The 26,711-nt window shown below is 35.9% G+C and overlaps 1 protein-coding gene and 1 non-coding gene across 7 annotated transcripts in view; one reads left to right on the top strand and one right to left on the bottom strand.

The window, feature by feature from the left end:
• Nucleotides 1-26,711, bottom strand: part of GRM8 (glutamate metabotropic receptor 8) — a 691,970-nt gene that overhangs the window by 492,642 nt on the left and 172,617 nt on the right. The window lies entirely within an intron of this gene.
• On the top strand, nt 4,506-4,624 carry LOC120601355 (5S ribosomal RNA). The gene has a single exon (XR_005652423.1). It is a non-coding gene; the product is annotated as a 5S ribosomal RNA (ribosomal RNA).

Below are 26,711 nucleotides of genomic sequence, written 5' to 3'. Positions count from 1 at the left end.
GGCCTCTAGCAGCTTTTCAGAATGGGCAGTGCTTGACCTCTGCTCATTGTCCACCCAAGACACACACCTGAGCTTTGCAGTCTAGCGCCAAAGAAGACGGTTCTTACCATCTTTCTAGCAATGCTCCTTAAAAAAAATTGACACTCTGTACTTTGTAAAGGTCCATTTACTGCCTCTATTTGGGGTACTTAAAAAATCAATACCAATCTTAATTTCCACTGGAGATAAAGAGCCCAAATCTTTAACTATGCATGAACATAGGAAATTTAAGAAAATAAAAAAAAAAAAAAAGATGGTTTAGCCTTCAAATTATCTGTTTCCTTCTCAGAACTCCACTTTTCCCAACCTGGATGACATCCAGATTTAGGGGTGAGAGAAAGAGTTTATGGTTTTTTTCTATAAGATAAGGAGAATAAGAGTTTTTTATTTTTAAATTTTGATTTTGCTTTGTTGTTATTGTTGTTTCATTTCTACTGGAGACTGAATTGGGAAAGATCTTTTGCTGTGCAACCTGGGAGCTTTTATCTAAAACTTTCCTCAAATGCCATTTTAAATATCCTTAATCAGTGGGTCTCCATCTAGAAATTACTTTCTTTTCTTGATTTTTGCCAATATGGCATATTGTTTTAATTGTATTTTCCTGACCATAGTGAGGTTAAGCATTTTTCCATTTATATTTGTGTTTTTATCTGTCAGATTTTTTTAATTGAATGTAGAGATTATTTATATACAGTAAGCCTCTGTTTGGTATATGTATTGTGGTTTTTGACTTCTAGTCTGTTGCTTGCCTTTGGACTATTTTTAAAATGTCTTCCCCACTCAAAAATTGTAAAACTATTCTTCTATGTCAGCTTCTAATTCTTTTAACCTATAGAAATGAGTAACATGTTTTTATCAAAATGAAAAGCAATATTCTCTTTTTTCAGCCTCATCTTCTCTGTCCTAAAAATCTTAACCTTTTTCTTCTAGTTTTTCCCAAAGTTTTATATTTTAAGCCTTATATATCCTTGAAATTTACTCTAAACATATTCCATGACCCTTATATCAGATTTTAATACCTATATCTCTAACAATATTAATTATTATTAATACTAATTAATTAATTAATAATAGCAATATCGAAACATTTATTGAACACCTATTATGAACCACGGACTTACATGGCTATTTTACTTGTACCATTTCTATTGAGCCTTACAAAAATTCTGAGACTTTATAGGTGAGGGAACTTAAGATTAAAGAGGCTAAGTAGTTTGCTCATGGTTGTACAAGTCATAAATGCTAGAACCGTAATTCAAACATGGGAACTTGGGATTTCTGTCCCCAAATCCCATAATCATGGCATTTTACTGACTATGAAAAAATTATTCACATTTTCCAATAAACCTCGAGCTAGAAGGGACTTTCCTAAACATTAAATCACAATTGCTAAAGATTAAGAAGTACATACATAACATATATAGCACATAGTATATAGTATATAGTATATACATACATATATATAGTATATGTCTGTGTGTGTATATATGTGTATGTATATGTGTGTGTGTGTGTGTATAGTATAGTACTGATGACCCACAGAACAATTTTCCCTCATATAAATTCTGGATGCCTACATTAAAAAGCATAGTCTTCATTAATAATGAAAGCTAAAATCATATGTGTAAACACATTGCTTTTAATCTATTTAATTATTTCCCCATAAGCACTAAGTGCAAATCACAAATTATGCTGTCCACAAGACATGCCACAAAACTTAAAGCTTGGAAAATTCATTGCTATGTCTAATGGAATAGTTTTTTGAAAGAATGAAAATTCTGAATCTCCAAGATGGAATGTCCCTATTCACTGTTTCCTCATTCCATTAATCAAATTGGAGATCAACACAGAAGGCAAACTACACAGGGACACTGCTGCATAATTAATTTGCATATCTCTTCATCAGTTACATGGAAATATATTTTCTTCTCATGCACTTTAAATTCAGAAGTTGCAAACTGCTAATACTCAGTAGTCAAAATCAGATCTGCAGAAAAATCATTGTTCTACACAAATGAGTGTACGTTTTTCTGGTTTGCCATAAGCAATACTAGCCCCTATTATATCATACTTGACCCGATGAGCTACATTTCTAAACCTGGCTCCACCTCTATAAGCATTTGAGTTTATGGTCCCTGAATAGATCATGTGATTGCAAAGACAGTGAGACAGAGCCCATTTTAGAGACCTTATATTCTGAGCCTACTATAGGCACATTTCCCCAAAAATAAAATAAAGGGGTAAAGTCGCTTTCTCACCATACAATCAACCAACAGTTGTTCTGCTGTCCTAACCCTATTCTTCCTTCTCCTCCTTTTCCTCTCCATACCAAGCCCTAAGTGGCAAGGTTTATAGTTGTACTTGTTGTTACTCAAATTCAGACCAGGATGCTGCAGAGTCAGATTACAAAATTGGTTACACAATCTGTGTCACAGAGGTACATCCTTGACCTTCCACAAATCCAGTGTTTTCATTGTGTCATGTATGGTATAAGCTCCAGGGAATAAAAGCAAAATTGCACTCACTTTATCCCTCGAATAACCTTGAACATTGCTGTAGAGTGGATCATGGAGACAAAATTGGTTTTTTGGAAAAGGAAAGAACCTGCTTTCCATCTTAAAAAGAGCACTACTGTAGGAAGGCCTATAAAACTCTGAACTTTTACTGAAGTCATTTTAAAAGTGCTTGGTTAGAGTGGGCATAGAAAAAATCTGCAGCACTTTAAAGTAGAACCTAAGAAAGTGGTTATGGTCATAAACTCCAACAGCTGGGTTTACATCAGTTTCTAGTGAACAGCCAGGTAAAGAACTTTAGCCTTCAAAAAGAGATTTCAAATATATCTTTTTAAATCATACAAATGATGTCAATGCTGGAAATACATGCAGAGCTGTATTTTAGACAGTGAACAATATTCCATTAAAAAAAAAAAAAAGCTTCTCTTCTCAGCATGGGACAGAAAGTCAAAAAAAAAAGGCTATCCACCACTACGAACTCAGATTCCCTGGACAGTCCCATCAAATCATTTCAAAGACAAGGGACTATAATATTTGCATTGTTAAAGCTGTGTCTGTATGATGCCTGCAAACACTTGATTAGGTTGATGCACTCAAGCAATCAGTCAACTTTATGAAACGTTTACTCAAGACCATGTTGTCTGCCTACATTAGCCAAGCGATTGGCTTATTTGATTGACTGGTCACTTTGCTGGACCCTGTCTGCTCTCCCATACCCTCTTTGGCCACTTGGAACAGTCATCCATAGCACTCACTTCTCATTTCTACATTCTGCAGGGTAATTACCTATTTTTTTTTGACTATTTATTTATTTTATGGTGACAATGGTTAACGAAATCCAATAAATTTCAGCTGTATACTTTAACAGTAAGATATATATATATTCAGACTGTGTGTTCACCTCCCATAGTTAGATTTCTTTCTGTCACCACATATTTGATTCCCTTTACACCTCCTCACCCCTCCCCACTTTCCCCACCCCCTCCTCCTCCCCTCTGGTAACCATTATCCTATTGCTCATGTCCATGAGTCTGTTTGTCCTGCTCATTTGTTGCTTTTAGGTTTATATCTCACATATAAGTGATATCATGTGACTTTCAACTTTTTCTGTCTGGCTTATTTTGCTTAGCATGATTATCTCGAAGTCTATCCATGTTGTTGTAAATGGCAGTATTTCATCTCTTCTTATGGCTGAGTAATATTCCATTGTATATATGTACCACAGCTTCTTCATCCAATCATCTATCGTAGGACACTTCAGTTGCTTCCATGTCCTGGCCACTGTGAATAATGCTGCTATGAACATCGGTGTGCAAATATCTTTCCAGGTAATTACCTATTTACAAGTCTATCCCCCTCACTAAATGCTGAGCTCTTCCAAGGGCAGGGGCAGCCTCCATCCATCTTCTACCTTCAGTGCCTTGATTAGTGTCAGAGTCTGTAGAGTGTGAGGGATTAGTCAATGGCATGTATACTGGCAAGCTGCCCTATGGTATGAGAGGAATTTGCCATATTTCTTAATCCCTACATGTTTAATTGCATCATTCTAGCTAGAGGGCCCTCTAAAAAAGGTTAGATAAATGCTTCCCCAAAAGTGCCTTTCCCTCTTCTATTTTCATATGCCACACCTTCCACAAACCACTCCCTGACAATTTAACAGATATTTCTCCTCTGATCTCCTAAACTGTTTACTCCAGATATCTGAGCATTTAATTGCAAACTGCTGACTTGTTCTATATTCATCAGTATATATTTTGTATCATAGCCACAAAAATTATTAAGCACTTTGAGATTTGGACCAATACATCTGTTAAGCTGTGTCCAACTGTTTTTTAGTTATCAATTAAATAATAAATGATAACTAACATTGTTCAGCATTCTATACTTTATTTCGCTCAGTTGCTATAAGAGCAGTTCATACCTACATCTAACATATTAGAAAATGGAAGCCTAGTCTATGGCCATGCCACCCTGAACAAGCCCGATCTCATCTGATCTCAGAAGCTAAGCAGGATTGGGCCTGGTTAGTACTTGGATGGGAGACCACCTAGGAAGACCAGGTGCTATAGGCATAAAAATTTTAAAAATAAGAGATTGTAAGCTGACAAGGTCCTTGCAATCTGTGAGGTCAACCAAGGGGTTGCTTTGCCTAAAAAAAAAAAGAAAAACTAAGATAAAAAAAGAAAATGGAAGCCTAGAGAAGTTAAGGAACTTGTTTGAGACACACAAATAGTAAATCTCTCTTGGATCCTTATAAATAGAAGTAGGGTAGCTTTCTGTTCGGGCACATGTTCTAACAAAGGCTCTTCAATGTTTCTAAGAATATGTTTACCCTTTCCCCGGCACTATGATTAAGGCATGTCAAACTTAACATAGATTCTACAATCTGAATTCAAACTATGTTTCATAAACTATGTGGAAGGAATCCCTTCTCTGGCAGGACTCCTTAAAGCACATACATTTTCCATATGCTAGAAAAATCTATTGCTCACTGTACAAGAGAAGTAGGTAGTTAAACTCCCACAGTACTGGTCCATTATAGAGCCACAGAATTGGCTCTATTACTGACTGACCCAAATGGCAAGTTGCCAAGTAGCCAATTCTATGTGATTTGACTATGGGTGCATGATTAGGTTTGTGAGGACACTGTTAAATTATAGAGTCCCCTTCATTAAGATGCTTGTGGGAGAGTCCTGTCTGGTCTTGGTACAAAGGACAGAACTTTTCCAAAGTGATTGTTCTATCTTTCCTTTAAGGATCCTATGGCATTTTTAACTAATCAGGCTTCCCTTTTTGGTTAAAGCTGAATTTGTGACCTATTCTAAGCAAGCGAACATGTTTTATAGTCACCTTAATCTTCTTCCTGATTCTATTTAATGGCCCACATTTACTTTTTAGTTTTCCCCTGCTTTTAACTTAAAGTAAATAAGGATAAACCATCAGAGAGGAGAGACAATACTGCCTATCCCTTCGCTTCTCTCAACCTTCCCTGTTCCAACTATTAATGCTTCCCCCCAACATCATCAGCTCAAAAATAGATTTTAGAAAATCATTTCACATGATGTTGTAATGGTTTTAAACCATTTGTTGAGTCATAGACCCCTTTGCTAAAGGAATAGATCTTATCTCCAGAAAAATATACACCCTCCACCCCCAATCCAAAATCTTTAAGTACATATCCAAGAGCTCTTTTAATCTCTGAAGTTGAACCCTGGTCCATGGAATAAACCCTTGCTTGCTTGAGTGAATGCACAAAACTTCTAGAATCACCTCCCAGGACTTGCTGCAAGCCCAGAAGAATGGGAACTCATTGAATTTTTCAATTCCCTGTCACCAATGCAGAGCTCCCACTCCACTGTTAAATGATGGCAGAGAGGTGGACCAAGGAGCTTGCAGAAGCAGGGACCGAAGCAGACGGTACTTTAGCCCTTCAGAGCTCAAGGATTTCAAGAAACCATGGCTAGATAGATGCTGAATTTCAGCTCTGTGTGTATGCTCAAAATATACTATACACAGTATCAGCAAAAAACTGCCAACTCTGATGCTTTCAATATATATCTAAGAATTAACAAAGATTCTTTTAATATATACCTAAGAATTATCAAACATCGTTTGAGTGTGTAAAAGAAATGGCAATTACAATTACATATTAAATATAATTTATGACTAATTACCACATGTAAATTAAAGTTGTATGGCAGTGTACTTATATATCATTAATTTTATTATAAGCTGCATTTGAATCTCATGCTAAAAGTTGTTTCCTATCAGTTGGGCCTCACAATTTCCAACATGAAGGGAGACGTTGACAGGAACCATATCTTACATTCCTTTTGTTTTCCCTTATCATCTGAATAACATGGCAAGAGATGCCTGGAAATTGATAATCTTGTTATGGGGACCAGAGCTTGCATACATATCTGAAACCACTAGAGAAAAACCAAGACAATATATAAGATTACAGTACATATGATTTACAGAAAAAAAGGAGGGGGGCATTGCAAGGGCCAAAGTAAGAAGGCTACATGGAGAAAGTGGATTTTGAACTTAGCCTTAAATAAAATGTAGGATATGAATTTGATGAAAGGGCATTTCAGTTCAGGCAGAAAATTGTTTTCTGTGATATAGACAATATTCAAGATTTTAAAGAACTCTTTATTTCATATTAATGTACCCATTATATTATAATGAAATAATACAATCTTTGAATGAATGCTTATAAATAAAGACTTTAGAACATTATTTTTATTTATTTACCTACAGAAATATATATTCATATCTTGACTGTTAGTTTAAAAAAAAAAGGGCAAGCGAAAAATCCAGAAGCTATAAAGTTGCCTATAAAGCTTAAATAATACAGATAGAATAATAAAATCACCAACAGTAGATAATACAAACCAACTTTATATTCCTTGGTAAAATGAAGTAGCAGGTTGATGAGAGGTATTTCTTCAACTTCTTGGTTTGAACCTACTAAAATAATGATTATACTTGATCAGATAACAACTAAAATTAATGATGATTGTTAGTAAATTTGTATCATCATAATAACCATAGCAAAACATATTATTTTGTATATGGTGAAAGCAAGTGAAATGTTTGAAAGTCTGAGTTAAAACTAAAGATTTTGGGAACTCACAAAAACAGCTAGTGGATGAGGAGAGCTCTCCTCCACCAGCTGCAGTGCCCCAGGGACTTAGCAAACTCACTGCATTACAATCTGAACCGGTTAGGGAGTCTGGGTGTGTCGGTCCATGTCCTTCAAAAAGCAAACACTCAGAATGGATTAAAAGCAAAAGATATTTTTTCAGTTGTTATGGGCCGAATTGTGTCCCCCCCTAAAAATTCATATGTTGAAGTCCTAAGATCCAGTACCGCAGAATATGACTGCATCTGAAGATACAGTCAGGCTTTGAAACAGGTTAAAGGGTATCTAAGTTAAAATGAGGTCACTAGGGTGAGCCCAAATCCAATAGGCTCAGTGTCCTCATAGGAAGAGGAAATTAGGACTCAGGAGACACAGAGGGAGGACCACAAGAAGACAGAGGAGAGAAGATGGCCATCTCCCAGCCAAGGAGATGAAGAAAGCAACCCTGCCTAAGTCTTGATCTCAGACTGCTAACGTCCAGATTTGTGAGAAAATAAATTGCCTTTGTTAAAGCCACTCAGTCTGTAGTGTTTGTTATGGCAGCGGTAGTAAACATTATAGGAAACTCCTATGAGAGGAAATGAGGAGGGAGCCAGTGAAGGCTGGGAGAACCAAGACCCCACAAGGCTGGTCTGACCCTGAGTGAAGAATAAAAGAACGGAAGGATAAAAGGAAGAAAGGGAAAGAGGGAGGGAGGTAGAGAGGAAAGTCTGAGACCATGGTGCAGGTCTAAGGTAGGTCTGGCAAGGCCACAGAGAGCCCTGTATTCCAGGAATGGGCTGCCTTGGTACCTCCACCATGCTCACTCACCAGCTGAAAACTGCTCATGGGACAGATTTCAGAGCATAGAAGTTGGGGTCAGTTTATTACACTCCCTGCATCTGGAAATATGAAAATTGCATCTTCATGGCTGTCCATACTGGGAAACCTCCATGGATCTGGACAGTCCAGGAAGGACTTTTTATTCAGACAATATAAATGCCCATAGAAATTTCCACTGAATAAGCTAGTTTTCCAATTAGGTTACCATGTGAAGCTACAGTATGTTCTCATTTTCCCTCAGACACAAATATCGTTTCACACTCAGCAGAGTAAAAGCTAATGGAATCACATCCCATTGACTGAAGAATTCTGGCCACATGGAAGATAATTAATTGTTCTGTAAACTACCTCTCTATTCCTTGTGAAAAGACATACTAGCCACCCAAATTAATAAGGTAAATAAAGATAGTGATGACCCTGATGAGCAGTGTCCAAAGCGAGAGCTATAGAAGATGGGACCTAGCTTGGCTGACCCTGGAGTGGGAAAATCAAAGGTAGTATTTGGGGTTTGGCCCCAATATCCCACAGATTCACTCAGCCCCACTTCTTTTGAGCCTGCCTTCTTTCTTCTGGGTAGAAAATCAAAATGCCTGTTTTAAAGCTATAAGCTATCTAACATGCTATGTAAGAAATAGAACATAAAAAACAAGCATGTGTGAAGAGAGAATTCGTCATATTCAAATCAAAATCAAAATGTAACCAAGTTAATCTGACACGCAAATTCAGTTCCTGCATCTTCAATACCTAGCACTGCGGCTGAGAGATGTTCAATTAGCGTTAGAGGAATAAATAATGACATACATATTGAATTATAGAGTTTCATGGTGATTAATAATAAATGGAAGTAGTTCCTGTAAATGACTGTGATTAGCATGTCTGTGGTCAGGTAAGTAGGAGGTAAATTATCCAGAGCAGAAAGTTATAGTGAGCCTTTTCTGAAGTCCCCACAATCCAGAGTTAACCCCAAAAGAGGGAAACAAAATGGGGTGCAGACAGTGGGCTGAGATCAGCAGGTTTTAGGGCAAGACTGCATTTGTAGAAGGGAAGAGCTTGAGGCATTTCATTTTATTTCCCATTATAATGCCAGTGAAGTGTAATATTTGGAGAGAGGGCTGAAATATATGACATCCAGGCTTCTAAACCAGTATCATCTCAACTCAGAATTTATCAGTGTCTTCCCGATGCTGACAAAATGGAAGCTTTTGTTCATTCATTAATTCATTCATTCAGTGCCCATGATCGGGAACAATGCCATGTACTCGGAAAACACAAATTACTAATATGTATTCTCTATCATTGAAGAGGAAGTTATATGTATCAACAGGCAATTACAGTACAATGTTTAAGATGTGGTAATAGATGTTATGTTTAAAGAGCTTTCAAAGAAGACAGGGAAGACGTGGCTACAGGGCAGTAATGGGATCACAACAGGTTAACATTTGAACCTGGCCAAGTAGAACAATGGAAAGCAAGGAAGCATATTTTACATAGACAGAAAAGCAGAGAAATAGCAGACGCAAAGACATAGGGGCAATAGTTCTGATTGAGATGAAGTGGGAGGGTGTAGGTGACAATAAGGTTGTGAGAAAGAGAAAAAGGAATAATTTTAAAGACAAAATTCATTACAAATAGGTGGCTCTGGAGTCACTTGAAAGAGATATTGGGTAGCCAGGGGCATGGTGAGGCAATGGGCATCTGGAAGAGCAGTGTCCAATAAGTTGCAAGTGATGAGGGACATAGGGTCCCGAAAGGGGAGTTGGAGAATACCAAAGACAAGCTTGATTTCTTTATCCTTTTCACGTGCCATATTAAAATTCTTTTTTTAACTCTTCTTAGGACCTTTCTCCAGCCATGTCCAACCCCTTGCTCGGAGTGGAGAGGCAAGCAGTGGCCCTGTACTGACACGATGGCACTTATGGGGAGAGAGAACTCAGGATTCACCAGACACTGCAGCCGCAGCACACAGGAGGACATCTGTTCCCAGGATCATTAACTCTTCTGAAATCACCTCCTGGGTGCCATGCCCTCCCATGCACAGGCGCACGCACACACACACACAACCCTTTCTGAAGCAGAAGCAGCTCAAGAGCTGGAGATTTCCCATTCCTTGGTGTCAAGTGGGCAGCCCATCCTCCCTCCAACTCCACCTGATGCTGAACTCTGAACACTGAACGGAAGGAAGATCCAGCTATATGGCTAACACGCCTGACTCTGGAGTAATCAAGCTTAGAAAGACAATTACCTCTCCACATGGGACTTCAAATGGAGTCTATTTAAGTCCTACAACAAGTTAGCTATTAAAAGTAATTAAAACAAATTTTTTATTAGTAATATACCTAAATTATGCATGTATTGTCTCTCTGTAGGTACTCTTTAGCACTAGAGTTTAGCTAAAAATCAAGCAATCCTCATGAAATTTAAAAGTAACAAAGTTTAGCTCAAAACTCCACATCCCTCCATGTCAAGTAAGGTAGCAGAGTTAATTCTGTGGGAAAGTCCAGCCAGGACTGGGGTCGGGCAGGGTGAGGGCTACTTAAGGCTGTTGTGAGCAGAGAATTAAACAGGAACAATATCGAAATGATAGCAGCAATAACTGATGTTTACCGATCGCTGCTGTGGGTTGGGCATTTTCTTACTCAATCATTTATTTTTATATACAAAAAAAGTACAAAAGAAAATACAGCAACACCTATGTACTCACCATCCAAGATTAACAAATGACATTTTGTCATATTCGCTTCAAATTTTTTATTTTAAAAAACTTACAGATGAAGAAATTTATATTTCCTACATCCTATTTCCCTCTTTTCTCAGAGTCAGCCATGAGGCCATGACTCTGGGGCATATTCAGTAATATCCATATTTTGCTACATTTGTATGTACCTGCACGTATTTTAATATTTTATATTTTAGCTTTATTTCCTGAAATCTTCTTTTATCAACTCAAATGTATGACTTAAAAATTTATTACTGTTGATTAATCTGTTCCGTGGCACTTATCAACTTTGAACATGCTATTAAATTTATTCGTTTGTTTTGTTTATTGTATGTAGTCTTCTTATCTTTAGACTGTAAGAAATATAGGGACTTTTTCTGCTTTATTCAATAATGTATCCTGAGCACATAAACAGTGCCTGCCATGTAGTAATGCTTAACAAATATTTGTTGAATGAGTAATATAAGTTCAGTTAATTATTTAACTTCTGGAATATTCTACTTTATGCATCCTTCAAAATTCGTGTGTTCATTTCTATACTAAAGTTTATTTGGGTTATTTCTAATTTTTTGATATTGCAAACAAAATTGCATGAAACCCTTGTATACACACGTATAAGTCCCTCTATGGCATTTACCTGGAGCAGAATTACTAGGTCATGGGATATGTGTACTTTAAACTTTAATGAATATTATCAAATTATTCTCCAAAGAGGTTGACCGCCTTTCACTCTCACTGCTTTACTATTTGCTCATTAACTTGGCATTATCATTTTTTTCTTTTTCCAGTCAAAGTAAAATGGCATATCCGTTTCCTATTAATTTACATTTTCCTGATTACTCACTAGTATGATTATGACTTCATGCATCCCCAATTCTCTGGATTTCCTTTTTTATGTGGAATCTATTTGTATTCTTTGCCTGTTTTCTATTTAACTATTATTTGCCTTTTAAAAAATAACTTACAGGAGTCTTTGATTGGACATATATGCCAATATCTTCTATCAGGACGTGAACTAGCTTTGTTTTAAGGTCCTTAGTCATTCAGAAAATTTCCAACTTCACATAGTCCAATCCATTAGTTTTTCCTTACCCTGATGTCACTAAGATATCCTCCTATATCTCTATTATCTATCTATCTATCTATCTAATAACTGCATTTCCTATATATGATTTTTCACATTTGGTCTCTAATCCATCTAAAATTTATTTTTATAAATGGTATATAGTGACTTAATTTTATTTTTTAACAACAACAACAACAATACAATGAAGAGTCCATTCTTTCCATACTGACAGCAATCCCATCTCAATCAAACACCAAGGCCCCATATGTGTGGGGGCACTTTCTCAAGCTACGTATTCTATTCTGTCCTATTTCCCTATCTCTGTGCTAATTCCAAATTCCCAACTGTGCCATGTATTGAGACCTTTTTATAAATTAATTTTTGGACAAGTCCTTGTTTTTTGCTTTTTTTACTTGTTTATTTCAGAATTGTCTAGCTATTCTTATAATGTTATGTTAGCATATGAATTTTAGAATCTGTCAAGTCCCACACACTCATACACACTCCTTCATATATACATATACACACACTATAACACAACTTTGCAGTATTGAAACATCCACTATATGAATTTAAGTAAATAATATTATCTCACTAATAATTCAGGTCTTCTTCTCTATCTCTCAATAATATTTATATTTTCTCTATGATGGTTTTATAGATTTTTCTTATATTTATTCCTAAGGACCATGTAGTTTTAGTTGATATCATGAAAATTATTTTTTCAATTAATTTTAATAGGCTACTTCTGGTATATAAGGGTAAGAGAAGAAATATCACCAGTTCTGGAGTCAGTTGACCCTGGTTTCATCACATACTGTCACCACAGACAAATTCTTTAATCTCTCTGTGACTTAGTTTTCACGAATTTCAATGAGAATAATAACAGAGCCATCTCATAAGGTAGTTGTGAAAGGTAAATAAATTAACATACGCAAACTACCTGACACAGTAATCCAATATAAATTTTGACTTTTATTATTATAAAACATCATTAATTTACATTAATTGAGTTTATATCTAGCAGCCTCATAAACTCTCACATTCAAATAGTTTGTAGATCATCTTAAATTTTGTTTTAAATAATGATATAATCTACAAGTAAGAACAAATTTTGTCTCTTCCCTCTTCCTCCTTACATCTAAAAATATTTCTCTTTGGTCTTATTATATTCCCCAAGACTAACAGTATCATAATAAGTGGAGAAGGAAGTAGAAACATTTCTGTTTTACTTTCTTTAAAAGATATATTCTAAAGTTTCACCTTTAAGATTTATGTTGTCATAATTTGTTGTTGAATACTCTTTATCAGATTAAAAAAGGCCCACTGAAATCTTAGTTTGATGTGAGTTTTTATCACACATGAATCTTAATGTAGAAACCAAGATTTTTCTTAATTTAATCCCTACATTGCAGTTTCCACTGAACATTTAGCAACAATATACATTGGGCCAGGAGTCAGTAACTACAGATTATACAATTTGTTTTGTAGGAAAATAAAGATTAAAAAAAAAATAGTTTATGAGAACAGTTATATTATCCATGGTTGCTTTCAAACTATGATGGCAGAGTTTAGTAGTTGACAGAGACCATATGGCCCACAAAGCCTGAAATATGTACCATCTGGCCCTTTACAGAAAAAGTCTGCCCATCCTGATATACATCATATTAAATCCCTCTTCTTCCAACTTTCACTCTACAAGCAGGAAAGCAGACCAAAGGGGCCTTTTAAAAAAATATCTTTTCTACCTCCTGAATCTCTATTCCTTCCACTTTCCCGCACATCTGCGGTTTTCCTTTTCTCTTCTCCTTCCTTCCCCCTTTCCTTATCCCCTTTCTATTCTCTTTTTCTTATTACTTTGTATTTTTTAAATAGCAATGCCAAAAAAAAAATCTCTTCCTCTGATTAAGTTAAAAGGAAAGCTGGTCATCAGTTTTTCAATATCTCATAAGTGCCAGGTGCTATGCTAAATTAGTTCATTCAAAATTCATTCACTCAACAAATGCATATTGAACCTATATGCCAAATATTATTGCAGGTGCTTGAGCTATATCCATGAACCAAATAAAGATTCCTGCTCTCATGAAGCTTACAATTTAATGGAGAGAAACAAACAATAAAAAATAGAGCAAATAATAAGTGATGAAGAACAAGCAGGCAGAGAAGGGTAAAGAGAGTTGTGGAGAGGGATTGGAGTACAATGTTGTACGAGGTGATCTCATTGAGAAGGTGACATCTGAGCAGAGACTTGAAGAAGGTGAGAGAAGGAGCCCAAAGGTCCATGGCAGGAGTGGTCCTGGTATGCTCAGGGAATGGCAAAAGGGCCAGTGCAGCTGAGATAGGTGAAGCATAGAAAACCAGAAGGTGAGATGAGAGAGGTTATAGGAGTCAGGTCTTGAAGGCCCTGGTAGGCTTTACTCTGATGGAAATGAGCAGCCACTGAAGGGTTTTGGACAGAAGAGTTAAGTGATTTAACAGATTTTTTTTAAAAATCACTATGGCTATTGTGGTGAGGACAGATTGTAGAAGCTGCAAGGCCATTGCAACTCTGGGCAAGAGTCATGTCATTTTATACCCCAACATCTGGATGAGACAGACACTATCATAATGCAAGGCCATTGCAACTCTGGGCAAGAGTCATGTCATTTTATACCCCAACATCTGGATGAGACAGACACTATCATAATGTCCTTTTGTATTCTTACATACAAAAGGACATTATGATAGTGTCCTACAAAGAATACAAAAGGATAACTTGCCAGGTTACTCAGCTACTGTAAAGCAGAGCTAGTGTAAATCCAAAGTCTATCTAAGGTCAAAAGGTGGTATCTGGAGTCTGACCAACTTGGCATTCACTATGTAAGAGTGCTTCATCAACAACCTTTATTCAGTGTATAATATTATAATTATTTGAAGAGTTTCATGATTTTAGTTTACTTATATATCTATTTTATATTTCATAGATATTTTTAGATAAATCATATTTCTTTTTAATAAAAACTATGTGGATACTGTAGATCCAGACTTTTGGATTTTGTTCTTGAATAATTCACTACAAAAAAAAAAAGTTGAAACCTAGACTTTCAAATATTAGTTAGCTTCAAACAAACTTAAGGATGCATCAATTTATTTACTTTAGCTCTAAAAATTAAGAGTTCAACATTATATTCCTACTCCCCTATAGAGTCTCAGATTATATTCTTTAAAATTCACTTCACCAATTTGAGTGTTGAGTCTTTTTTTTTCAATGTGCTGACTGAAAGATACATTCCCAAGTTCAAATCCCATCTCATACACTGGCAATGCCATCTTCTGTGATATTATTGGTAGGAAAAATGGGTATGTAGAGTCGCTAATGAAATATTTCTACTTACTCTGGTGACAAATTAGGTGGCTCAAGCCACTCAATATAAAACATAAACAACACAAAAATCGGTCATACAAATTTGATTTCTAATCTATTGGTGTTGAGTCTTTAAACCAGGCATCTTGACCCAGGTGTATAGGTAAATGATGTTGAGAAATTGAAATACATATGTGTGTATAATCAATATATGGAAATGCAGCCAAGAATTTAAATCAACCAGCCATAGGCATTTATCATATTTACTGAATGGCCCCTAGGCACTACCTCAGGCCCTGAACCCCTGCCCTCATTGAGTTTACAGCCTAGTAGAGAAACTAAATAATAAATATACAATTATAAATATTGAGAGAGCCATGAAGGAGGAGGGAGGGTGCAGGCTTCCTCCTCGCATGGGACCAAGCCCAGTGAGGTAGGGAGAGAAGTGTCAGAAAAGCCTGCCCTGTGGAAGTGATGTTTCAGCTTGACTTGAAGGATAGTACAAGTTAGCGAGGAGACGAGCAAAGAAGTGAAGGAGAAAAGAACTTTTCAAGTAAAGAAGAGAACCTGTGCAAAGGGTGTGACACAAGAGCGAATCCAACACCTGGGGGGGAAAAGAAAGAGAGAAATCCAATGTACCTGATGGAAAGCAGGTCATGTTGGACTAAAAGGTTTGGATTTAACTCGAAGAGCAGACAGTGCCACTATGGGGAATTTTTATCAGTGGAGTGACATGTCTAGTTTTCATTTTTTAAAGGTCAGTCTGTCTACTATGTGAAGAATGGATCGGAAAGGAACAAGAATGAAGAGCACTTAAGAGGCTGTCATAATCATCCAGAGGAGGGGGGCCGAGATGTGGAGGCAGTGGGGTGGACAAAGGTGAACAGATTTCATCAATGGCACTTATTTTCTAACTGGTGGATGTAAGGATCATTCACCAAGATGGGGAACATAGAGGTGGTGCTTCTTCATGCCAGGTATGACCCCACTTCAAGAGTGTTTTAGGGGTGGAGGAAGAGATGTTGGTCTATTCCAGGACCCCTTCTTTGTATCAACCTGAATTGTTGATTGCAAAAGATTTTACTTCATTTTACTTTATTTACTTTTCTCGCTGAAGAGTGTCATCCTTGCAAAGATTGAGAAAGAGATGCCTTTTGAAAAGGGCAGGGGGAAGAAGGAGAGAAGTTCTGATAGCAGAACTTTCCAGAGAAGGCTGAGCACTGGATGGGGGTGCAATGGGAGGAACAGGAACCAGATGGCCATCAACAGAGAGACCACTGACCCAAAGAAGACACACGTGGAAGAGCATTCTGATTACTTTAGAACTCTGCTAAGGACTGGCAATGTTCTAATTGTAACATTTCCCTTTTTGCTTTCCTTTCTTGTTGAATGGGTAATGTACCTATTGATTATACCATAAATATGACAGGGGAAGGAAGGGAAGACTGCTTTTCTCATTCAGTTGCCTTTTTAAAGCCCTCTTCCTGGTTCCAAACACTCAAAAGGGAATACAGAATTTACAATTATGGGTAAGTTACTTCTGAGCATTAAATTAAATTAAATTCTCTCCATCTTTCTTTCACACAATAGCTTACAGATACCAAGATACTGAATTAAAGAATCATGTTTCTATTTTTAAATTATACTCTATATTATATGTTAATTATGGTAAAAATATTTTGCAATAATGCAAAGAAATTCGAATAATCAGTTGGGACTACTTATGACTTGCTCAGTTCCTAAATATGTGCCCTGATAGCTCTCAAGTGTGGTCTCTAAACCAGGAGCAACAGCATACCTTGGGATTTTGTTAAAATGCAAATATGGGTCCCACTCTAGACCTACTGAATCAGAAATTCTGGAGGTGGGGCCCAGGAATCTTTTTCACAAGCCCTCCAGGTTGATTCTGATGCATGATAATGTTTGAGAACCACTACCTTAGAACAGTGTTTCCCAGCCTTTTCACATCTCGGCAAAAAACAGAAAGTGATAGTATTTGTACAGTTAAGAGACTGAGACTATTAGTGGCCTGAAGCTATCAACTCAGGGGCTCCAGCTGTCTGTCCTAAGCCCAGTTCTGTAGCACTGGTCCAAGCAGCTCACGATAACTCTTCCATACCCAGCAGAGAGAGTCTAACCTGGAGAAATTCACACCAGTGAAAACAGAAATATATATGAATATTCACGGCGGTTTTGTCTTTAATAACGAAAAACCAGGAGCGGATAAGTTGTGGTATGTTCGTACATTGGAATTCCAATCACAGTTAAAATGAATTAAATGAAGCTACATGTTTCAACACAGAGAAATCTCAAAAACATGTTGAATCAAGAAAAATGAACTGGTTATAGAAGAATACATTCAGTTTGATAATGTTTATGACATGCTGACCAATATTGGGTATTGTTTGTGGCATGTCTAACATGTAGCAAAATTATAAAGTCATGCATAGAGTTTGGAGCTATAGTTAGCTCTGGAGAAAGATGGGGAGAGAAAAGGAGATTATGGATGTGTACCAACAGGCTTCACTGATTTCACATCTTAAAAAAATCTAAATAAAAATAGCAATAAATTAAGATTTGACATGGGGGTGGGGGAGTGTTTCTTTTATAACATGCTGCTGTTCCTTATATTACTTTTTATACTTTTCCGTATACTTGAAATATTTCATTAGAATTTTTTGATAAGAAGCAAAAATCAGTTGGAGTCCTCTATCAAATTACCAGAATTTTAAGGCAAACTCTGACAATAGGTCTTTGGTGTTAGGCAGATTATTTTCTCTCTCTGGCCTCAGTTTCCTCATTTGCAAAATAGAGGGGGTTGAATTCAGTGACCTCTCTCAACTTTTATGATCTATTTTGGGTGCTCAAATAGAAAAATCCCCAGCCCCTGGCCCTTTTCTTCTCCATACATAGGCTGTAGCCTCCTCAGCTGTTGTTCCTGGTCCAGCTGTCCGCCCTAATAGCCCCTTGTTTACAATGGCCTTGGCAACTGGAACAAGGTCTAATAACATATCACAAAGTGGGAATCCTAAAACCTGTGTTCTAAGATATATTTTAAGGCAGAAAGAAGAAAAATAAAATGAGGAAAGTTTGGCACAAAGACAAGCTGTGTGAGATTTAGAAAATGACTTTGAATTTGCAAGCAACCTTTCCTTGAAGAATCTTATCCCTAAGCAATGTATTTCACCAACTGGAAGAGAATTTTGAATCAGAATTACAGCAACATTCACTACTTTATCCCTAGTCTTCGGGAATCACCTCCATCTCCTTATCCCCCACCTCCACATCAGCTATGATTCAACACAGCTAACTAGCTGACTCTTTACAGGACAGCAAGCTGTACTTCTCATTTTCCATTGATTCTCTTCAGCTCTCTTCAGGTTATGCCTTATATGAGAAATTCCCTTTCCAAATAGGTTTGTTTATTTATCCTTTGAATGTGAACGGTCATTCTGATACATGAACATCATATCGATGAACTATGTCTACAAAGGGCAATTGATTTTGATGAATTTATTATTTACTACAAAATATTTTAACTGCACAAAAAAGTATACCTACCACCAAGATTTTTAAGTTTCACTAATTTGCATATTCAAGTCAGCAGGCCTTGTGGTTTTGTGACACCATATCAGAAGTACAAGGGCGTCAGCCCCCTTTTGAGAAAGTTGTTTAGTGTGATATGGTAGGAAACATAACTTATGCTGACTGACTAGGAATATGAGTCAAAAACAAGCAAATCTGGTTTTAGCTCTAAGACATACTAAGTCATCTTTGGAAATCATCTCTTGTCCTCAGTTTCCTAATATATGATATGTACAAATTGGACTTTGTTATTTATAAAGTCCCTCTAATCTCTGACATCTTTTGGTTCTATAAAATGACCAAATAGACCAATTGTTCTGGTCTTATATACACAGTCTCAGTCTAAGTTTTCAACTTTTTTGGTTGAAAAAAATAATACATTAATGAGTCAAGTAGACTCCAGCTGGTTTCAATGCAGTGTGTGTGTATAACTTCCTATCTGTTGTAAATTACAGTACTATTAAATACCAGTCAGGTTTTTAAGTCTGCCCTGGCACATCTCAGTGATAACGTTAATACCCAAAAATAGACACTTGCTCCATAAATAAACTTTTTAAGAGTTTTGCCCTTGTGTATCACTTTAACAACTCATAGCCTCCATTCGACATTATCTAGAACTTTATACTTCTTACTTAAGTACTCTTGTGACATTTTTATTATTAATTGCCATGATGATGTGCCTCTCTGGTGATTAGAAAACAAAGCTAAAATAATGAAGCCTACAATGAGAATTAGTCAATTCTCACTTAAATACAGTTAATTTTTAGTACCTCGTAGAGGGTTTACTTTGTGAATTACCTGTGCTACTTATTTTATTGTCATCAAACTTCTTAATATGTAGACTAGATGCTGGGACAACCAGTAATTAGTTGAACAGATATATTCAAAAGGCTAGTGATTAAGAAAAGAATCTCATCCTGGATGATGAATTGTGCCACAGGGTTCTGTTCTTGAGCTTTTCCTGTTCTTAAATAATATCAATGGCTTAAATAGAAGATGGCAAGGCCCTAAAATGTGAAGATGACCAGAAAAAAATTGGGTGGGATAATGGATTATATAAACCAAAATAGACTTGATAAGGTGAAGAGATGAGTCAAGTCAAATAAACTGAAATTTAACAGAAATAAGTTTACAATCCAAAAAACAAACTTAAGTACAGAATATTTTTTAAAAAGCGGGGGGAGGGGTTGTCAGCTACCCTTAAAAAGAGGATTTTGGTTGACAGTAAATTCAGTATGAATCAACAATATACTACAATTACCTGAAAGCTGGCACCACCTTTAGCAATAATAGAAATGAGAAATGTCTGCAAAAACAGAAGTATCCCATAGAAGTGAGGCCACAGGCCTGTACTTGGCACTGGTAATTTACTTCTATATTGTATATGGTTTTTAGTGCTGAACCTTAACAGCATAGAGGAAGTAGTGTTGAAACTTAAAGATACAAGCAAACTAGACATCCAATTTCATGCACCGGAAGGGTCCCATGTCAGATGAAGAGATACTAAGAAAAAATAATAAAAAATTTTTAAATGGTATATTTAGTCTGGAAGAAAGAAGACTAAAGAAAGATATGATAGCTATCTTTAAATATTTGTAAAATAGTCTTATTGTGAAGGACTTACAGTGGTCAAATCTGAACCAATAGATTCAAAGAAAACAAACTGCAGTTTGGCATAACAAGGAAATTTACAGTATAAGAAGAGGAGATTGTGAGTTCTCCCACGTTAGATAGGAAAATAATAAACTGGACAATCCGTTAGAGGGATATTGTTTAGAGGATTAATGCATCAGTGCGAGTTTTGTCTCAATGAACTTTAGGGTCTTTTGCAAACCTGAAGAAAAATTTATTCACAATCTACAAATTTCCTAAAAGATAGGTGGCATTAAAGACTTACTCATGTTACTAATGGTCGCGGCAAGATATGAAGTTAAATCTGCAATCCACCTGCTTATTCCTCAAATATGCATACACATATACACACACACTGAAAAGAAAAATATCATATGATTCTTGTCGAGTTGGAATAACTAGCAAAACCTCACAGTTCAGATTCTACATCTGAAATTTGTAATAATTCAGGGGGAAATAGGATCAAAGTTTGCCATCTCTAAGGCAAAAAAAAAAAATGTTCACGAAGTAAATTGTTAGTGTAAACAAGATTCTGGGAAGAAAGCTTGGCTTTCAAGAAAATATGCCATTAAAAATAATTAGCTTACGATTTCTGTACAAATAAATCTTCCCAATTTCTTAATGATCCATTCTTTACCCCACATCAGGTGGGACTTACCAGTTATAAGTACTTGTTAGCACTTATTCTGAATACTGTACAAACTTGAAAATAATAAAGTTAAATTTTAAATCTTAAGAAATTCAGTTTTTGTGTGAACTGAGCATTTCCCAAGTTTAAATTAGGCTCCATTAACTCAAGTTATTTAAGTGACTATTTGATGATAGATTGCTTTGAGTTTTTCTTGATTACAGATAAACAAGAAATGACGATAAATCATTGCTAACCAAAACAAAGTAATTATAATGTAGAGAGAGATAAAAGTGTGTATTATAAATAGTCCAAATTTTACCTTAAAGGATCCAAACAAAGCTAGAGATCACACAAACTGACCATAAATTATAGAAACTGAGTAAGCACATAGGACCCAATGCTGTCAAATGCATAATTGGCAAGGCCACATGGACATATGACCTATGTAGTTGCACAGAGCCCTGCACTTAGAATGGCCTTACACTCAGAATGGTTTCACACTTAATGTTCTACTGTCAATGTCTTGAAAGTCTTAATAATTTTTGAACACTGAGCCCTACAGATCATGTAGGTGGTCCTGGAGACTGGTAACTGAAATAGAAAAGGCAAGCAAATAAAATGCATACACACTGGTAAAATCTAAAACTATCTTCATTTATTAATGAGCATCAGTATCCTGTAATCAACACACAGCCTGTTGGTTAAAGTTGTAAAGAATTGCTTTGCTTGTTTAATGTGTAAACCAAAGCTAATTCACAAATTCGCTAATTGTTTTTCTCTGCTCCAGATGTGAGCTGCCAACCAGTGGAGCTAGAGGATGCAAAAGTAATCAGCCACCATTTCAAACTCCATCAAAAAGTCATGTATCACTTTCAAAAGGCACAAAATTTTGGTACATTTTAACTGAAGTTACAGGAGAAGTGATGAAGCAAGTGTGAATTTTAAGACAACAAACAATCTCTTCACTTCACTGTGGAAAATTAGAAGTGGCAAAGAACACTTACAGCAGTTTAGGCTTCTTCAGTATTCTCTAGATTGTGAACTGTCAAAAGCTACATGTGAATGAGGAAATTCTGAACCTTTGCCCAAACTATATTCTTCTTGAGGCAAGTTGTAAAGTTCCTTTCACCAGTGAAAAACATACACTTTAAATCCACATTTACAGGACAGAAGGAATTACCGAATTTTAAATTAAAAAAAAAAAAACCTCGTGTATATCACTATCTTCTCGACTTCAGAATCTAGTTCATTTCTCAATACATAAATCTAGAAATGAAATAATCAGGAAAAAAGTCAAGATAAAGTATCAAATATGAAACCTATCTTAGTTTTAACTTAAAAAATGTCCTTATTTGATTTCAAGTTCATAGAGTCGATGTAGCTCTGGAAAAAGTATTTAATAGTGCCCTAGATTTATATAACATTTGTTCCAAAGAGCATGAAGAACATTCACATACAGCATATAATTTGTATAAAGGGATAATAATATATCTTTAAAAAATCAGTAAAAAATGAATTATTCTCATTTTTAAATGGTAGAACTGAGGCACAAAATGAAAAAAGCTTGCCCAAGACATCACACACACAAAACCATATTTTATAATTCATTTCTCCTTTCTAATATTTTCATATTATTAGAATCTCAGTGCGTGATTATTATTATGAAATGCTTGCCTACAAAAGATATTAGTTACAATGTAATTTCAATCATAAATCATTTTACCTGGAGCTCTATGAGGTACTAAATAATTTTTAACAAATATGTAAATTAAATATAGATAATCTTTTCTTAATCTCATTCTGAAAATATATTTAAATTTACCACCAGCTCATATTCTACAGAGAAAGGAAAACTAATATAGAGACAACCTATGATAGGAGCAGTCTATTACATGAAATTATATTTTGATTTCTAAACCTGCCTTGCAAGAAGAGGGATTATAATTTCTGGAAGGACTCACATGTAAATTTTAAAAGAGCCATAATTCATGCAAAGAAACATTTTCTAATCAATAATTTACAGTTCAGATGCCTCACTACCTTACATTTCTAGCCCGTGGTCAAATAGATGTGCTGCTCAATTTTAAAAGCCTCCTGGAGTCACGTCCTTAATTGGCGTTGTGACGTCTTACGTCATGATGTTGCATCACCATGTGATGACGCTGTGCCATCACACACATCATCGCATGTTGACACAATATCATGGCATAATATCATCAAATTAAATTCATCAGCCCTCCCTCAGCCTGTCCCCAGGAAGGACGAGAGATTAAAAGATTTTCTTTGCCTTGTCAACACTCCTAGTCTGAAGGCAAGCACAGCAGACGTCACAAATCATTCTAAAACTTCCTGGACCTCAAATTAGAAGTATTTAAAAAGTACAAAGGAGCATTTATAAGGATGGTTTTCATGGATGGTTACTTGCTTTACCCCATAACTAATAACATCTGAATCCCATTTTAGAGATGAATATTTACATACATTAGTCTCTCTTTTTTTCAGGTCACATTATAGGATAGTATTTGGGCTAGTGAAGAAAGAAACCAAATTTTTTGGCTCCTCATTTCTTGCCCATTCACCTCCCTCCAATTCTTTTTCATCTTCCCTCACATTCTGAAATAGCAAGTAATGAGAGGGCAAGAGGCAGAAGTAATCGATAGTTTTGACTACAAACATTTATAGAAGGATGGAGGGAGTGCTGAAAGCTGTGACAGGGGACCTTTTGCCATCACAACCTTGATGACGAGCAGAGTCTCCAAGTGAGCAGCCATTATAAATGTGGGGCATTTAGATGAGACGTAACCAAAGATTATCTAAATGATATCTGGACATAATGTGAATTTGCTTATACACTCTTCTAAAAAGATGTAGTTAACAATTCATCAAACGTAACATGCAGGTTGTGCATGGTGTCATGGCATGACTTCTCTTTTATTAACTCGGTCACTTTGTGCCAGGCACTGTTCTAGGTACAAGCGCTCAGGTCAAGCAGAAGAAACAGTGTCACTTTGAAGAGCTCCCAGAGCAATAAGAGAAACAGGTGAGGAATGGATTTCAGGACAATCTGCTAAGGACTCCCTAATGATGGCAAACAAAGTGTACTAGATACTCAGAAAGGAAAGGAATGTCTGGAGTCACCACAGGATCCTGCAGGGGAGGTAACGCGTTTTCAAATCTTGAAAAATGAATAGGTAGAGAAGAAAACAATGCCAGATTCAAATTTAAAAAACTGGGAGACCACAAAGTATTAAACTAATTCATCCTTTCGTAAATTTTTTTCTCAAAATGATTTGTTCATGTGAATGCTATTTTGAGGGGTACTGACTCATGCACCAGCATTTCCATAACCCTTCATCATAATTACAAGCAGCTTCTAGGTGGCTCTTCAATACAGTACATCAATGCAGTAGAGTTATTTTTTAGGTGAGTTTTCTATCTATGAGGCTAAATATGTTATTTTTTCTTCATAACCAAATAAAAATTGGAAATCAAAGTCACTTTGTTTTGTGAAAACATTTGACTAGCCACAAGATCTTGGCAACTTCTTTTCTGGTATGTACAAAAAGATGGATTAGAAAATTCCCTGCTAATGATGCACCTTTTTAAAATAGGAATCAAGAAGTATTTGTTTTTTACATATTGTGGAAGAAACACCACAGCCCAGTCAATGATAACTGTTTACATAATCTGACATTTGTTCCCACATTAAAGCCACTGGTAAGTATTTTCTACTGCTACCATAATCCTCAAGAGGTGTTTATAAACTAGACATGACAAGAGAATAAAACTCTAGGGGATTTCAGCCCCAAAAGACTTGCTTCCATTTTCCGAGAATTACAAATGTTGAGAGGCGAGTTTTTAAACAAGTTTCTAAAAAATGTCATTTCTCAGTTAGATATACACATATTCTTTAGGAAGTCAGCAACTATTTAATTAAAATTGGATAAAATCTTTAATATGTGGTTTTTAACCTGTGCAAATATATATTCATTAACATATCTATTTTATAGTGATAGAAAGCAGAAAATTAGCAGCTGGTCTTCCAAAGACATGCAATAATAACTGGTGAGAGAAGAAAATTTCCAAGTACCAATTTTCTCTTATATATAGAACATACAAAATTTTACATAAATAGGATAGTGAAGAAACAATATATAAAAAGAAATTTAACCACAATTGGATACCTTCTCACACCTGTTAGAATAGCTATAATCAACAGGACAAGTAATAACAAATATTGGAGAGGATGTGGAGAAAAAGGTACCCTCATACACTGCTGATGGTATTGCAAATTGGTACAGCTCCTATGGAAAACAGTATGGAGGTTCCTCAAAAAAACTAAGAATTGATCTACCATATGATCCAGCAATCCCTCTACTGAGTATTTACCCTAAAGACTTGAAAACGCATATCCAAAAAGATATTTGCACACCAATGTTCATAGCAGCATTATTCACAGTGGCCAGGACATGGAAGCAACCGAAGTGTCCTATGATAGATGATTGGCTAAAGAAGCCATGGTACATATATACAATGGAATATTACACAGCCATAAGAAGAGATGAAATACTGCCATTTGCAACAACATGGATGGACCTCGAGATAATCATTCTAAGCAAAATAAGCCAGACAGAAAAAGTTGAAAATGACATGATATCACTTATATGTGGGATATAAACCTAAAAGCAACAAATGATCAGGACAAACAGAGACTCATGGACATGGACATAGAGTAGTGGTTACCAGAGAGTAGGGGGGTGGGGGGGGAGGGGGGGTAGATGGGGTAAAGATGGGGTAAAGGGGGTGAAATAGGTGGTGACAGAAAGAAACTAACTATGGGAGGTAAATACACAATGTATGTGTGTATATATATATATACACACACACATATGTGTGTGTGTGTGTGTGTATGTGTGTGTGTGTGTGTGTGTATATATATATATATATATATATATATATATATATATATATATACACACACCTACTATTAAAGTGTACAGCTGAAACTTATTGGATTTTGTTAACGAATGTCACTATAAAAAAAAAAGTAAATTTAAAAAAAAATTAACTTGAGTGATACCCTTTAGAAAACAAAATAAAGAGAATATGAGGGGAGAAATCTGAAGAAATAGGAATCCAAAGGTATACAACTAAAGGCTACGGAGTTAATGAACTTCTTAAGACATTTCTTTAAGAATTTTTCTAAGTACATCTTTTTTAAAAATACCAAATCCAGATGAAAAACAAGATTAGAAACATCAAAAATTCCTTGTTTTTGCAGATTTATTCAGGTGGATATTAATGTCCTTTTCATCCAGATAGAATTCATTTTATGCAACACACACATGTGGCAAAACTTTTTACTTGATTTATATCTTTCAGAGCAAAAAAAATTTTGTAGTAGAATAATCACCAATAACTTGTCTGTTTTATAGGTTCAGAGTTCCACATACTAGCCTTCATAGATGGGGACCCATTTGTGAAATACGTCTCAGTTATACAGTGATGGATTCAGCCTGGGAATAGGGTGAAAGTGTTCACATGGAGCCTGTTTGCCTCCATAGTCTACACCTACGTTGAGATGTAGAGTCTACACCTGTATCTGAGACAAGTATTACAAGAATGAGTAAACCCCTGTACTCTTTCTTCCTACCCCCATATCTTTCTTCCACTTCTTGAGGACTTTTCAGATTCCCATGAGCCAGAGCAAAACAGC

Source organism: Pteropus medius, unplaced genomic scaffold (genome assembly GCF_902729225.1).
Source record: "Pteropus medius unplaced genomic scaffold, Ma_sr-lr_union100, whole genome shotgun sequence".
NCBI lineage: Eukaryota > Metazoa > Chordata > Mammalia > Chiroptera > Pteropodidae > Pteropus > Pteropus medius.
The sequence above is the reverse complement of the archived record's forward strand: the minus strand, read 5'-3'. Positions and strand labels throughout refer to the sequence as shown.